This window comes from Diorhabda carinulata, chromosome 4 (assembly GCF_026250575.1).
Source record: "Diorhabda carinulata isolate Delta chromosome 4, icDioCari1.1, whole genome shotgun sequence".
Lineage (NCBI taxonomy): Eukaryota > Metazoa > Arthropoda > Insecta > Coleoptera > Chrysomelidae > Diorhabda > Diorhabda carinulata.
This window is the reverse complement of record NC_079463.1, coordinates 30,834,348-30,850,315: the sequence shown is the minus strand read 5'-3', so window position 1 is coordinate 30,850,315 and position 15,968 is coordinate 30,834,348.

The window sequence follows — 15,968 nt, the reverse complement described above, 5'->3', positions numbered from 1 at the left end:
AGGATCATATCTCCTTAGTATTGCATATTTAACCTTATAGAGTCTCCTAAACTGAGAGGTTGTAGAACTGGTTCTAAAGGAAGTTCTAGCAGAAGACCGCCAAAAGCTTTGCAAAAACTTTATCGAAGATGTTATCAAAGAAGAAGATGAGTTTGTGGTTTCACCCTCTTCATAATTCATTCAAATGATAACTCTAGTTCAGACGATTTTTACTACCATGATTATTTATAAAGATACTTTGGAATTGAAAAGTTTTTTTTCTTTTGTTTTATTTGCAAAGAATTTATTTTTCTTTATTGTTTTTGCTTTGAAGAAAACAAATGAATGGGGTACAAAAAGGGCTCAGTTCACGTCTGGTATCCTGTTTAAACCAAACGCCCTTACAGGTAGGTACATTTTACTCGTCTATTAACGTTTTTTAATTTAATAATCAGTTATAGCAAGTTAACGAGGTGTAATAATGATTTTTTTCCTAGTTCCAAGTAAGACTACAATTTATAATGATTCGATTGCCTTTTAACGAATACTACAAAATTGTCGGCGTGGGTTTTTATAATCTACAATTAAAAATTCTAGTAACAACTAGTACAAACTTATACTAATTGTGTATTACATACAGTTACATATTTAAATAATGATTTCTCAGTTTATTTTTTGCAAAACTTTCTAATAAAACGTACGTCTGGCAGGCTCTGACTCTATTATATCCAATTCTAATCTATTGGATGATAATTTTATTTCATAGTAGAAATTCGAAGCTTTACATCGAGCGACCTTCAGTTTTTGCAAAGTCCGATCCTCGCCGCAAGGCCATTTTTTGAATTCCAAACTGTCTACTAGCTGAGGGCATTAAAGAACAATAGCGGAATGAATAAATAAATGATAAACGAAATGTTTGTCTCCAGGGAAAACTATGTTATTATGAATTTACCTAGAAGATAAAAAATTTGAACAATTCATTATTCGTTTTTGATTTTACGAATAAAGTGATTTTCTATATAAAAAATCTGTAAAAATTTTAAATTGTGTATGTAGAAAGAGGCATTGGAAAAGTGTGGTTCAAATGATCGTAAGACACACCGAAAAAATAATTGAAGATTTACTGGAGAACGAAATTTGGTGAATATAGATACAAAATTAGCTCCAAATCAAGAATTTCTGCAGCAATTCCACAGTCTTGGTCAAATATTTTGCTATCAACGTTACACTAATATAAATCAGTTCATGAAGTCTAATTTAGTTAAGAGGATACGCAGTTGATAGTCTAAATATTATGTTATTTTTGGGAACTACATAAATGTGTATCTACTTATAAAAAAATCATAGTCATCCTTCAAAAAATCAGCTCTCCAGTAATAAGTCTGCATGGGTTTGTATTATAAAATAAATAGTTTTTAATCAATTACATATTTCCCATTTTGCTCAATGGTCTGTTTTCCATCTTTCTCTCGGCTTCATGAAATTTCTGCTCCTTATCAGCAAAAAACCAGGTGCGATTGAAAGTCATCGTCTTTTGTGAAAGTTCGACCATTCAAAGAATTCTTCGAAACTTCGAAATAAATGGTAATCAGATGGTTCAAGATCAGGACTGTATGGAGGATATGGCATCACTTCCCAGCCAAGCTCCAATAGTTTCTCATGAGTTGTCAAAGATGTGTGAGGGCTTGCATTATCATGGTGGACAATTCTGGCCGTTTTCCTTTGATTGCTTTATCTAGTTTCATCAATTGTTGATAGTAAACATCAGAATTGATGGTTTGGTTCATTGGAAGCAGCTCAAAAAACACGACATCTGTGTAATCCCAACAAACTGACAGCATGAGCTTTTTTTGTTGTTTTTTAGCTTTCGATGTAGTTTGTGTAGTTTGTGCTGGTTCATCGTGTTTGCTTCATGATCATTTTCGAACCATGTTAATGTACAGGATCCATTTATCACCACCAGTGATGATTTTTTTTTTCAAGAAATGATCGGTGCCCAAATATCAAGCTTCGTAACTAACTCAAGACATTTTAAATGTTGTATGCGATACATGTAGCCTCTTCGCAACCTCTTAAACAGTTACATGACGATCCTCTTCAATTGTGACTTTGATTTGGTCATCATCAACTTCAGTGTACTCTCTTAAGCAATTAGCACCATAAACCAAAGACGGTTTTTCGACCTAACCTAATACCAAATGATTAAAAGTGAAATCAAATGCTACCGATATAACATATTTATAAAAAGTCACTGCATTTCGGCGCCGCTGCGTGTATCAAATAAAATGAACAAATAACAGAGAGATATTAAAGAGGGATTTGATATATTTAATAGTTCTTTTATGCATTAAGGCTAATGGGGCATATTTCATTGTAAGAATGAACTACGAAATATAAGGGATTACCTGACGATAACTATGAATATAAATCAGTACTAAACGGATTATAGTAGCCAGTATTACTGCGTGTTGATTTATTAATTGGAAAAAGCCGTTTAAAAGCAGATAGCCCAGTCTATGAGTTAACTCGATCAATTTTAAATGTTGGAAAAAATGTTATTTAATTTTATTTCTGTGTTTCCGTATTAGAACAACGTTTATCACACATTCTTAAATGATTTTTGGTAATTTTCTGTAGTGGGTTGGTGCCCCTAATTTCATTTTGACAGCTGACTGAACGATGCTAGGGGTGGCGGGTATCTCTAAAAAAGATCGATTTTTAAATCGATTCATACAAAAATAGAAGTCTGAAAGATCGATTTCTAAGAAATCGTTTGTTTTTTCAAGTTTGTATTTACAATGTAAATATGAATCGATATTATAATGAACAAGATCTGAGATCAATTACCAGTAAAATCGGGGGTTACTTAGTGCAGGAAATTTATTAATAACAATTATTTTTATTACCATATTAAATATCAGATCAGGTATAACAGGAGACAATTATTTTCTAAATGAATCTGTTACATTAAAAAGTTAAGAAAATAGATAATATAGTTTATAGTAATTTCGAATTGTGTTGAGAGCTGAGGACTCAAAATAAAACTGTCCAAGAGTTATTTCAAATGCGCCAACGTTTCGATCTTTTATTTGATCTTTATCAAGGCTGAAATAAATGGTATATTATAAGTCAAACGTTGATAATCTTGATAAAGATCAAATAAAAGATCGAAACGTTTGCATTCCAAAAAACTCTTGGACAGATTTCTTTTTTGTCCCCAATATAATTCATAGTTCCTAATGCTTAATATCTGAGTCTCTCATTCCAAGGAATACGCAGGAAATTATATTCCTTGTAAACCGTACGAGGTCTTAACAACATGAATTTTAACTGATAAATTCAGTAATAATATAAATAATACATATATAAACATGTCTTTGCATCATATATTATTTTTGGAATCGAAATAAAACTTGATAACAGGTATGCAGCATACGTTATACTTCACATTTTGATTCCAACGTGACGTCACATTGCGCGGAAGTCGCGCGTGTCTGCGCATAGGCATATGTGTATCTTTTATGTTTTCTTGCTCAACAAATGTGAAATTTTTCTTCTACTATACAAATGAAATGTTTAAATAGGTAAAATATTTGGTGGTTATGTAAAATTACATTTTTTATTGGTCCTCATAAGGCTAAACAATAAAATCCACAACGACAAAGACTTTTATTCAGCAGTCATGGAAAAACCTTGTTAGAATAAACTTAGGGGAGGTCAACGACAGGCCTATTATTTATTTGGAAAAGGCAGTGAGAGTAAGACGAGTAAGCGAATGGGGAATATCCCGACATTCCCGGTAGGAAGCAAATTACAAGCCATTACGATGTAATACCCACAGAGATATTAACCTGTTAGGAGGTAATGGTGGCAAATTCTATGTAACAGATATTATGGATACTCCTATGACAAGAGATTATAATAATAAATATCCATACATATTTTTCATAACGATATTTTAAAATAATTTCATTTAAATTTTATAGGTGGGATTGTGGCAAAATTAAACACCAAAGTGTACTAACTCTAATATATTTCCGAACTTTCGAATAATTATGCCTGGATCTGAAATTATGGTCTAGTACAATATATAAACATGTATAAAAGTATAACATTAATTAGTTAAAATTGGCAGCGTTTCAAATTTCGTTGTTTCTTTTAAAAACATTCGTATGTTTCAAAAAGCAAGATTCAAATTGACGCTTGAAAGAAACAGGTTATTGATTATGGTTGTCATAGAAATCGTTGTTAATTTTTATTGGTAATGTAAATATAATTTAATTCAATATGCGTCGAGGCATTAGCCATGAAAGTAGTTGTTTTCTCCTTTGAAGAACGTCAGAATATATTTTAGAAATATTAAATTTCGAAATTCGGAATCTATATTTGTATATGGTTTGGAACTAAATCTTCGCCAGCTAGTTTATGTTCCTTTTCGTAGTGGGATTGTGACAAAATTAAACACCAAAGTGTACTAACTCTTCCAAGCTTTCTAATACGATGTATCATCGTCGGGGAACTAATTAGTCAAGATGTGTTAAATTTTGTAATATCTTTTGAAAAATATTAGATTAATCAACTTCAAAATTCAATATCCAAATTGACGCTTGATAGAAATATTTCTATCTATCTAATTCTAAAAAAATTCATTTATTAAACTGTAAAATTAGTAAATTGATACGTGGTTGGTGTAGTAATGGTGAAATGCATTGTTCTAATGCTACCTAGGGTTCCATAATACTAGGTACATAAAACTGTATGAATTTTTCGGACTAGGAGGTAAAATCTAAACTTTCTCAAAGAAAAAGCGTCCAGGAAATAGCCTATTGATTATGATTTCGATAGGAGAACGTTTTTTTTTTTCTAAATGATGATGTTAAATAACAATTTGATCCAATTTGAAGATGTTTTGGTTTATGATGAGGACACAAAATTGCCACTATTTGCTTTATAATAGAAGAGAGAAGAAAATACGCACAATATCCTGATAAAGTTGACATTTCGACAGGAATTGTGGGAAATCGTATAGTAGGTTCCTTTAATTTGAAAAAAATTTGATCTCGATCCAACAAACCCACAAGTTCGTGAATAAGTTCTCAATATGGTTCAAACAAACTCCATTACCTAAACAATGCCCACTTGAATCAAATCGGTGGATAAAGAGGTGCGGATCGATAGAATAGCCAATAGGTCCTCGTGATCTGACTCCATTAGATTCCTTTGGTAGAGATATATCGAAAGTATTATATACAAAACTAAACCACTAGGTGTTTTGGCGTTCCCATTTCCTCCATTATGGTCCAAAGATAGTTCCAGTTAACTTTATCAAAATATTTGTTCCCTAGTTCCCTTTCCTGTCACAAAACCTGCTCTGTAAGCTGTAGCAAAAGAAACAGTTTGAGACGTAAGATATGCAGGAAGATCTTACTAGCGTGAGAGATAAGAGAAACCCTTCTGTAGCTGCTGCACTCCGAGGGCGAACCTTTTTTGAATATTGGATTAGCGACTCTCCTCAATCTCCAGGCTATTGTCCTGTTTCCCATATAAGGTTACAAATTTTGCCTTGCCCAAAGCCTTTAAGACCTCTGCCTTTATTTGATCCGCACCTGGTGATTTTTTGTTTCGGAGAAGTTTTAAGGCATTTTCAACTTCGGATCTTAGTATATCAGGCTCATGAGGGGTAGTTATTTCTTCTGGCAGTTGTTTTAAATTACCTTTGTAAAATTTTTCACAATATGCTTTCCAAATTTCTGCTATACCATTGGGGTTGTTTATAATTTCTCCCTTCTAATTTTTTATTATTTGGGTGCGCAATTTCAATTCTTTGGAGAGATGTCTTCGCGAGACTCATGTTTATTGGAATGTTCACTGCATACCCCTACGATGTGTTTAATTTTATATTGGTTCTCTTCATTTGGAGCTAACTTTAATTGCCTCCGTTGGTCGGAGGTTGTAAGGTGTTATCACCAATCCAGTGTTTTTTCTTAATTTGGGAATTTTATTTTAACGATTCTCCAGCTTTGGTTATCCAATCTTTAGTGTTTTGCCGAGCGTCCTCCACGAATCGAGATTCGTGGTTTTTTAAGAACCGTTTAAAAAGTTTTACGTCAATGTTTGGTCTAGGATTGATGTTAGGACTAGTTTGTTAATTTAGTTTTTTATTTTAGCTTGTGGTCGGACCCATAGTCTACACCCGGCTTGGCTTTGATCAGTAATACTTATTAGGTTTTCAATGCAATGTAGCAAATTTGTAGAATAAAATAGTTTCTTGTTTTTAATTCAATTCTATGTAATTAATCTGATACGCTGAATATTTCCAGGAGTGGCGTTTAAAGTAATAAAGTTGGTATTGGCCACTGTCATAACATATAATGTTTTTTTTTGAAAAAATTTCGCATTAAAAAATACATACCGACGTTTTACCCAACACAACCTCACTTGTTAATCAACGAAGTTATTCAGCAGTTTCGCAGCATTATTTTCGAAATACCCTGTACAATATTTAATATTTTCAACAACTTTCTAATAATCCTGATATATTTATATATTTAAATAAATTTCTTTAGTTTCTTATACCTCTTTTAAATGTTTTTATTGCCGATTGTCTCAGGTTTCTTTTGCTTGATTTATAATGGCCGCATTTGGAAACATATCGACTCAATTTGTCAAATTTGAGTTAACCTAACTTTGGAAGGCATCAATTTTATCAATAAAACGAATCAAAATCCCGCCTGTCACGTTAACCTCGTCTTAAAATCTCAATTTCCAAACGAATACAATTGTTCGAATAAACCTACCTGACTTATCGCGATCATCAGACCGAGAAAACACGATAATTCTTCAAATAATTCAGAGAACCAACAAAGGTATTACGACGATCAAAACATCCAATCATTCCAGAAACGAAGGAATAATTGCTGAGAACTACTACGAGAACAAACACTTTTTATAGATCTAAGTGTTTTTGTCACCGGGCGGCTCCAGCGCTACATGCCCTCTTCACGGTAACAATCTGTCAAACTGTCTTAAATTATTGTCCGAGGACCACCCCTGTTTACACTTGGAACAATAAAAGTATACAGACTTTTGAAAAACGGTTTATGCAACCGAACTTAACCTTATTACCACACAGGGACGGAACGGTTGATGATGTGATTGAATACATGCATGGTTTGACAAAAAAATAGTTTTGATTAGTTTATATACAACTTTTATTATAATTCTTTGATCTATATTTATAGAGAAAAAATTTTGTAGGTAGTTTAAACATTTCAGTAAGGCCTCCATATTGCGTGACGTTATAGGTATAAAATAAACACTGATATAAAGTTAATATGACATTTAATCTTTCGGATATTCCATTATTAAACTTTGATTAATCTGAAAAATGATATATAAATCGTGTTTTGTACCTGAATGTGAAAATATCACGACTAAAACACCTGATAAAGTTTTTTTTCGGTACTAAGAAATTCGAATAGATATACAACAAAAATTGTTGGAAAGTCTTGATCGTTTTGACGATCCTGCGTTTATTATACTTTTAATTTTAAACGTCTTTATGTAATAATGGAAGAGCTTAACCTATAAAACGTTTATTCACTTTATTCTTATACATAGGAAGATGTACGTAATCAATAAATAAAAACTGTATTATAATAGCATACGTTACGTTGCCAGCAACGATAACCTCGTGATCATCAAGCAGACAACAGCTCAATGTTTGTTTTATTTCCCAAAATAAAAATGGGACTTATATGTCTCAATAGTGTTAATTATTGGGATATTGAAGGAGGGTTAGACCCATTTCAAGACAGTAGTATGGATAAAAACTATGTTCAACCATCTAGTGACGAAGATTCTTCAATTGAAATTGAAAATACTGCATTGGCACAAATTTTGGATGACGCACTTACTTCTGAAAATGAAGAATTCAATCGCGAACATAAAAAGGAAATTGGATCTAGGAAAACCGAAAATTTTATACTGAAACGTAATATTTCACAATCAAATCTTCAGAAATGGATGCTGCGTTGAAATTGTTTCCTACAAGCTCATTTGTATGGATTGCCTAATGCACCAGTCAAAGATGTCAGTTATTTCCATGAAAACTGTACTTCAATAGCCTCGAGAAACCAAAAGACGTTTCCAATAAAACCAAATTCACGGATAATGTTAGGGTTCATATGCTTATTCAGGAAAATGTTGAATGTTGAATTTTCGAGCCGTGTAGTGTATACGGTTTTTCTTTATACCTAGGTCGAAGGTCATGATTCCCGAGGGGACCAAGTGCATCATGACGCGCAGGATCGAGATTTCAACTTTCGGCACGTGTAGTGCATACGATTTTTCTTTATACCTCGGTCGATGGTACGGTAGCAATAAATATTTTGTACTATAAATATGACATTAATTATTTAAATTAAAAAATGTTTTTAGACGGTTCCGAACATTTTCATATGATTTTTATATCCCCCTGTATTATCTAATGTTATTTCTTTCAGCAAGCCTTCTGATGCTCCAAACTGATTTCTTCTTAAAATCCATTATCACATACAAAGGAGTAACGACTTGCTTAACGAACTGTGGTTCATTTAATGAAATATCTTGAGCGTAATTTATATCATTTTGACATTTTTTTATGCAAGAATCATGAAAGATGTAACGCTACTGGTGCCACCCATGAGATAAATGTTTTTTTCACTTTTTGTACACATTTGCTACTCATTCGCGAGGTTGTGGAAATCCGTTTTTTATCAATGTCACATGTTTAATCGGTTCAACAAACGAATCTTTGTGTATCATTATCAAATAAATCATTTATTTGAATGATTAAAAAAAATCGTAGGTGCACAGAAGTAGACGGGATAAAATTTTCAAAAGTTATAGGTCCAAAATTCTGGACGCACAATATTGAATTACATGGAAAGTCAATATAGAATATAAATTGATGTCGAACCTTTAGAAGCCAGTAATTTTTGTTTAATTTTGAAATTAGTACTAACGAAGAAGTCTCAAATTACGGTAAATTTGAAAATCGCGCTTGATTTGATTTTTGACACGTTGCTAATAAGCATCAAGATTGACAATCACGTTCGTTTTGAGGTTAGGTTAGGTTAAAGAAATACATAAATAAACAAAACAAAACAAGGTTCGTTATTTTCGCATGTCATATGAATCGTCGGTCCTGGTATGTTTTCGGAAGCATTAATGAGGTTAGGAAAGTTAATCACAATATGGTGGAATAGTTGCAGGTACAACGGGAAGTTGAAGTTAATATTGCAACTGATGATGTAGCCAGCGAAATTGATGTAGCCTCAGCTACTGCTGCTGATTTCACACCCCCTTGTTGTTGAATAGTAATTCCACCTCCAGTATAGTAGCAGAGGACTTTCTAGAGCTGTGGTTTGTGTAAGATTTGGAATTTGCTAAATTTAAATAGCTCTTGGTGCTCGGTTATAAAAAGTTTTCATCATCTTGGTATATAATACACTATTATATAGGCTGAAAATTTGACAGATGAAAATTAACGTCATAATTTAAACTTCAGCTGTCTGTATGTGGGTTAAAAAATAGTCAGCTGACTTATAATAAGAATTGGCAAGTTTCTTAAAATAGCCATTGACTGCCGACATCACCTCTTCATTGTTGGAAAATCTTTGATCTCACCAAGATATTTCTCCGACTCTGGGAACAGAAAATAATTCGAGGGAACTAAATCTGGTGAGTAGGGTACATGAGGTAGAAATTCAAAACTTTATTCATTAATCTTGGCCATTGCAATATCGGATGTGTGAGCTGGTACATTGTCTTGTTGAAACAGAACTTTGTTCTTAGCCAAATGCGGTCGTTTCTGCTTGATTTATTCGCTCACACGTTGCTAATACTGGCCGTTGATAGTTTTTCCTTTTTCCAGATAGTCAATGAAAAATATCCCTCGCGCATCCCAAAAAACCGACGCCATGACCTTACCTACAGATGGAATTATTTATGTGAAACACGACGCTGTTTTTGTTCATTCAAACATTGCTACCCAAAATAACGAAGAATCAGTCTCACTCAGGGTATAATCTAGTTTGACTTTTTTGTTTGCTGGGCTAATGCCTTTCAAACAAAAGTAATTTCGGATGATTCGGATGACAAAGAGGGTAATACGCGCTTGGTGAATTACTTCGGTAAATAAACAAAGTACTAAATTCTGTACCCTAGAATGAAATATATGTTCTATCTCGGTATCCAGTAAAAACAGTGAAAGTAGATATCCACGCAGCGCTTTTCACTATCTAACACACACAATAGAACTGACAATAGTAGTCAAGTAGAGCAGCTCGAGGGACCGTACTAATCCCTACTACCATCATCTAGTAACGCGCATTGATAGGCGTATTTACCAAAGTGTACATTTATTCATATTATTATTATGTCAACTATTCTTGTACCCATTTTCAACTGACTTGTAAGGGCAACTGCTGTTTCCAAACCGATCTTCGGTATTGCAGCTAACATCCACAGTCTTCCTCTTCTTCTTCTTATTCATTTTAAAGATCTCATGATCTGTTAGTTTTGCAAGTTTCTCTGTATCAGTTCCGGGAGGTGGACTGCTAGCTTGCAGTGATTTGTAATAATACAATCTAAATTATTTTACCAATCATCAGTGGATATTGAATAACTGGCAATTAGTAGTTGCTGGCTAGCGGACTATAGCAATAATTTCAAAGTTTTTGAAATCTGATTACTGTCCCTAATAATTTGGCCACGAATTGATTTGGATCTATGAAAAATTTCGTTTCCGAAATTGCTGAATAAGGTTTTAAACTTTTAATATAACAATTCGCTTCTATTATCCAAATCCTTTTAAAAAATGAGAATGCATTTTACCTGTTTCTTCGAAATATCCTTTATGCGATTCAATCAAGGAAAAAATATACTTTAGTTTACTTTAGATAATAAGCTTGCAAAAATTCACAAAAGAAGATTATGTAGGTTATTCTTGCCGGTTCTAATTTCACGATACATTAAACATTTCTCTATAGCATATACGGCGACCTTATAAAACCCAAACCCTCTTAAGAACGAAATTAGGTATAATGAATAGAAAAGTGTATTTGGAACCATGTGGCTGAATAACAAAATTTGGGAATTTATAAAAACTATAAAAAGCACACAAAGAATCGTTTATCGGAATATTTCACTAAACTAAAAACGATTTATCAACAAAAACATACAAGGATTGTACCAAACTTGAGATTCCAATTGAGCTTAAGGCTTAATCCGACATCAGTAGCGCACCCCACTTCCAAGTCCGAACGTTCGCGATACGCTACGTTTATCAGTGATTGTTTGGCAGAAGTTTTAATCGCCGCTTCCAGGGTATGCAGATCGTACTGCTCAATATCAGAACCATAAGTATCATCCATTGCGGGAGCGATCCCAGTAGATCAGTTATGTCAAAGATACGAATAAGAATCATGTTTTTCAAAGCTTTAAGACTTCATTCGATTCCTTTAATTCAGTTCATTTTTTTTTATTTTCAATCTGGCCCAACTACGAAGTGAAAATTTAATATAATGGCCCTCTGCAAAATTGAGTTTGACACCTCTACTGTACATCCCAGCACTCGAATGGAGGAGAATATACAAGAAAATACATTAGAAGAAAAGGCCAATGAAAAAATCAACAAAGTCAAAATCACCAACAAAGAAATATCGCGACCATGATCCAATGGTAGAGGTATGATATGGATCAACGAGATAGATGGACTGTGCGCCTCCGCCTACCGTATGTCAAAGGTTGGATAGAGAAAAATCACGGGAAGGTGAACCATTACTTGATCAACTACTCTCTGGGCACGGTTACTTTCGATCAAACGAAGAATAGAGTAGAGATCCACACTTGTCTAGCTTGCGATCAAGCCGTGGACAACACATTCTTCATATGTAGTCATTGGAATTTCCAACGCAGAATACCTCAAAAATAGATCGGAAAATTCACTCCCGACAATATCGTCGGGACTGTGATCTTATTAAAGAAGAAAACTGGGACGCCGTAGCTGAGTACGCAACAATTTTACATACAAAAAATGTAAAGCAACAGCTGAATAGATCATAGAACATCAAATGAATAGAGCAAACGGAATTCAAACGAAGAATAACCATTCTGTGGAACGTTAAGCGGGAACCTCAAAGAGGTTTAGCTTGAAGAGAAATGGTTTTATTAGGTCATACATATGTACTTCACATGCCGGTCTGATTGTGCGAGTGCGCATTTCTCTCCTCTGAGGTTTATGGTGAAGAGTCGCATGGATGTTGAGGATTAAGAACGTACTGGAAGAATTCCAGTTTCGCATGCGATTGTCCAGAAGATCAATAGATGGGAGTGTCACTGTCCGTAACGCATTACTGGAGCTTTCCATGGCACAATTGTAGGAAACATTGGGTGAGTGCTCGTTGGGTACAATAGATGCTGAATGACGAACAATTTGAGGGAGTGGGCAACAAAAAGAAATTGTTGGAGATGGAACTTGGGTATTTCAATAAATTCTCTCATCAGTTCGTGTCTATGGTTCACCGCCACCAAACAAACAAAGTCGACAGTTATAGCGACTGTATTTTGGGGTAGTTCTCTTCGATTTGATACAATCTGAGGCGACAATAAACTAAGAAATATATTGTGAATCGTATACCAAACTCCGAGAAGCAATACAGAATCGTTGAAGAAGACGATTGACAGATGGAGTAGTGTTTCTTTAGAACAACGCTTGAACACTCGTCGTTGAGGATCCGTCTTGAAAAATGTGTTAAAAAAATTGAGTCTTACAGTGTAAGCTTTTGTAAAAAGTATGAGGAAAACTAATTTGAAATTAGTTTATTAAAATCCATGAAACAAAAAGTGAAAAATAACAAATTTCCCAATTTGAAACCACCAAAAAAAAAAGAACAATAAATCGTTCTCCCTTCTGTAGGAGAAATTTCCATTTTTATTGTCTTTTCAATGAAAACTGGTAGATGAAAAACATTAAAAAGTAACAAGAACCGACCGAATAATGGCGGATTTATGCGCACTCATCATGCTTTTATTTATTCATGAACGAAGCCAAAACAATAATTTTAATCATACTTTCGGTGCTCCAATATTTGTGTACCTCTTTATGATCCTCCGTATTTCGGACTGCTGCAAAGAGAAAACCTAAAGCCCAGCTCAATTTTCAAAACATTTATAAATTCATACTTCTATGCAATACGCTCTTGATAGAATCATTAGAGAAATGGATAATAAGAACGAAATTAGAAACTTGTTAATAAGACATTTCAACTCAATGTCGATGTCAAAATCCGCGGATTCTGATCCTTGTACCGTGACCAAAATTAATTTTGTTGTTGTTAAATGTGATTGGAATACTTTTACATGAACTTTGCCTATATAAAGAAGCTAAATACTAAGGACAAAAGGACAAAAAGAATTTCACAAAAGAGTAGAGGATAGCAGCACTAGGAATCCCAGGAGCCATGAGGAATACTGCAAAAACAGGACTAGAGGCAATGCTAAGTCTGCAGCTTATCAAAATATTCATAAAAAGTGCTTTCCGGTTGGGGCCTTTAGAGGCAAAGTAATTATGGGCATACAATTATCCTCCAAGGAACGAGGGATATAGGAGGAAAATAAAGTTATGGCGACTGGTATAACCTTAAGACAAATAACATATTTCTCAATGGAAAACCACTTTTTTGCCCCAGAATGTAGCTTAAGAACGCTTGTAGACGTTCGCTTTTTTTTACCGGACAACGGACCGTGTTTTTGCCGGATTCGCGGTGGTGTATGATTTATAATGGATGTGTTTACATGCACCGGACATCGGTCCGGCGAACAAAATCTCCGGTGCATGTACACACATCCATTATAAATCATACACCATCGCGAATCCGGCAAAAAACACGGTCCGTTGTTCGGTGAAAAAAGAGGACGTCTACAAGCGCTCTTAAGCTCTCGACTTTTTTGTAGGCTTCATAGTAATAGCATTAATAATATCATCTACATGTTCTACCATTAGGAAAAGTTGCATTTTCTTGCAAATAATTAAAAACTGATCCTAAAGTTGGACGACAGAGAGTTGGACAATCAGGATATTCTTTACCAATGACCAATGACAATAATGACAATGGGTATAAAATATACAATCAACATAACATACAAAATTGATTCTTGCAAAAACGCAGTCCTTTAGAAGGCCACACAGAAATAAATCACAGTGTGTCAGGTCACATGACCGTGCGGGTCACTCAACGAATATTCGTCTGCCTATCCATTCTCCAAAATTAACATCAAGGTACTCCCGCATACATAACGAGTTATCCATTTGCTCACGTAAATCTTCGAGCAGTTCCAGATAACTATGGCCCGTCGAGTGACCGTCAAAGGGCCATAAACACCTTGAAAGATTAATTCTTTAATTGAAGACGTGAGGATTCTGGTCGTTCCAGTACACGCAGCAATGCCAATTGATCGTACCGTTCATCTATAAAGTCATCCGATTAGAAAATCGAATGCTGGAACTGCGGATCATCCTGATTACATATTTTCGTTAGTTGCTACAGATACCGGTCGTCCAGAACGCGGTGTGTCGGCAACAGAGACCGTTTTTAAGAATTTCTGGTATATCTTGCAACTGTAGAACGATTTGGTGACACAACTGTCTGAAGCGGTAGTGTTGTCAGATTTTAGAGCGATGTCCGACTTATATCGATTTTATTTCACAAATTCCCCTTTAAACTAATAAAGAAGCAGTTTCATGATATCGTTCCCGAGGAGGTACACATATAGTGAAAGTCTGTACATAATTCACACTGTATAAGAAGGCGTTAAGTTAATTGATTCGAATGAATAACGAAGTATCAAGTTCTGTTTAACGAAAAGACCAGCGATGGTTAGGGCCCGATGATAATTATTATTCCGTGTGTTTATTTCCCAGTTCAACAATAGAAATTGCGTATCATTACTTTTGAGATACGTCTAGTAACGTTTGAAGTTTGCTTAAACAATTTGCACCAAAAAGCAATTAACAGAAATTCCTGGTGTAGTATGTGGTTGGAAAATTAGTGGAGGAAAACGACGCGACAGTTGGGTCTCTGTTTAGTTTAGCGAACAAACATGGCGGAATGGGGCTTTATTAGAATTTGGGTCGAAGCTGTGGCGGCCTAAATAAATACCGGCCAATTTTTAGGGAAACCCTCTCGACTACTGACGAAACTTTTTACAACATAAATATACACAGAATTAGCATGTTTGAGAAAGGTGCGGTAAGTCAGGTAATATTAATTACCCGATAAAATTTCCTAAATGTCACTGTTTACTGAGAAAATTAACCGCGATGAATATTGAGTGACAAGAAGAAGTGAAAAATATCTCAGATTATACAATTAGAGCCGAGCTTCCTTCGCGTTCTAATAAAGTACCAAATAATAATTAGCCACATAACTTTAGTAGGAACTATATGATAATTTTTATGTCATTTACGGGAACAGGATGTTTTTGAATTGGGCGCTCATAGTTTCATTTACATTTCAGTCATTGAGATGGAGCCGTTGACGCTAGACCGACGCTTGTACGCGTATTTCTATTTATTTGTAGAAATTTATGAATTAAATTAATCTCACCAAGCCACGCCAATGCTTATCGCAGACTGTCTCTGGCAGGAATATTTCGAAGACAGGTTCGGCCAATAGAAATGCATTCATGTGCAAGATTCGATGTTTTCATTGGTAAACAGTGGATATGATGAGTCCACTTGGACTGACGATTTATTATTTGAATTTTATATGGGGTGGAAACATTATTTTCCATTTCTTAATTTGGTATGAGTGCCGTGCGTATTTATAAAATATTGATTGCTCCTTGCATAACTGTCTTTTGCAATTGATTGCAAGATTGGAAGAACTATATCTTCATTCTGCGTAAAGAAAGTTTTGTGATAGAGATATTTTCAAAATTTTACA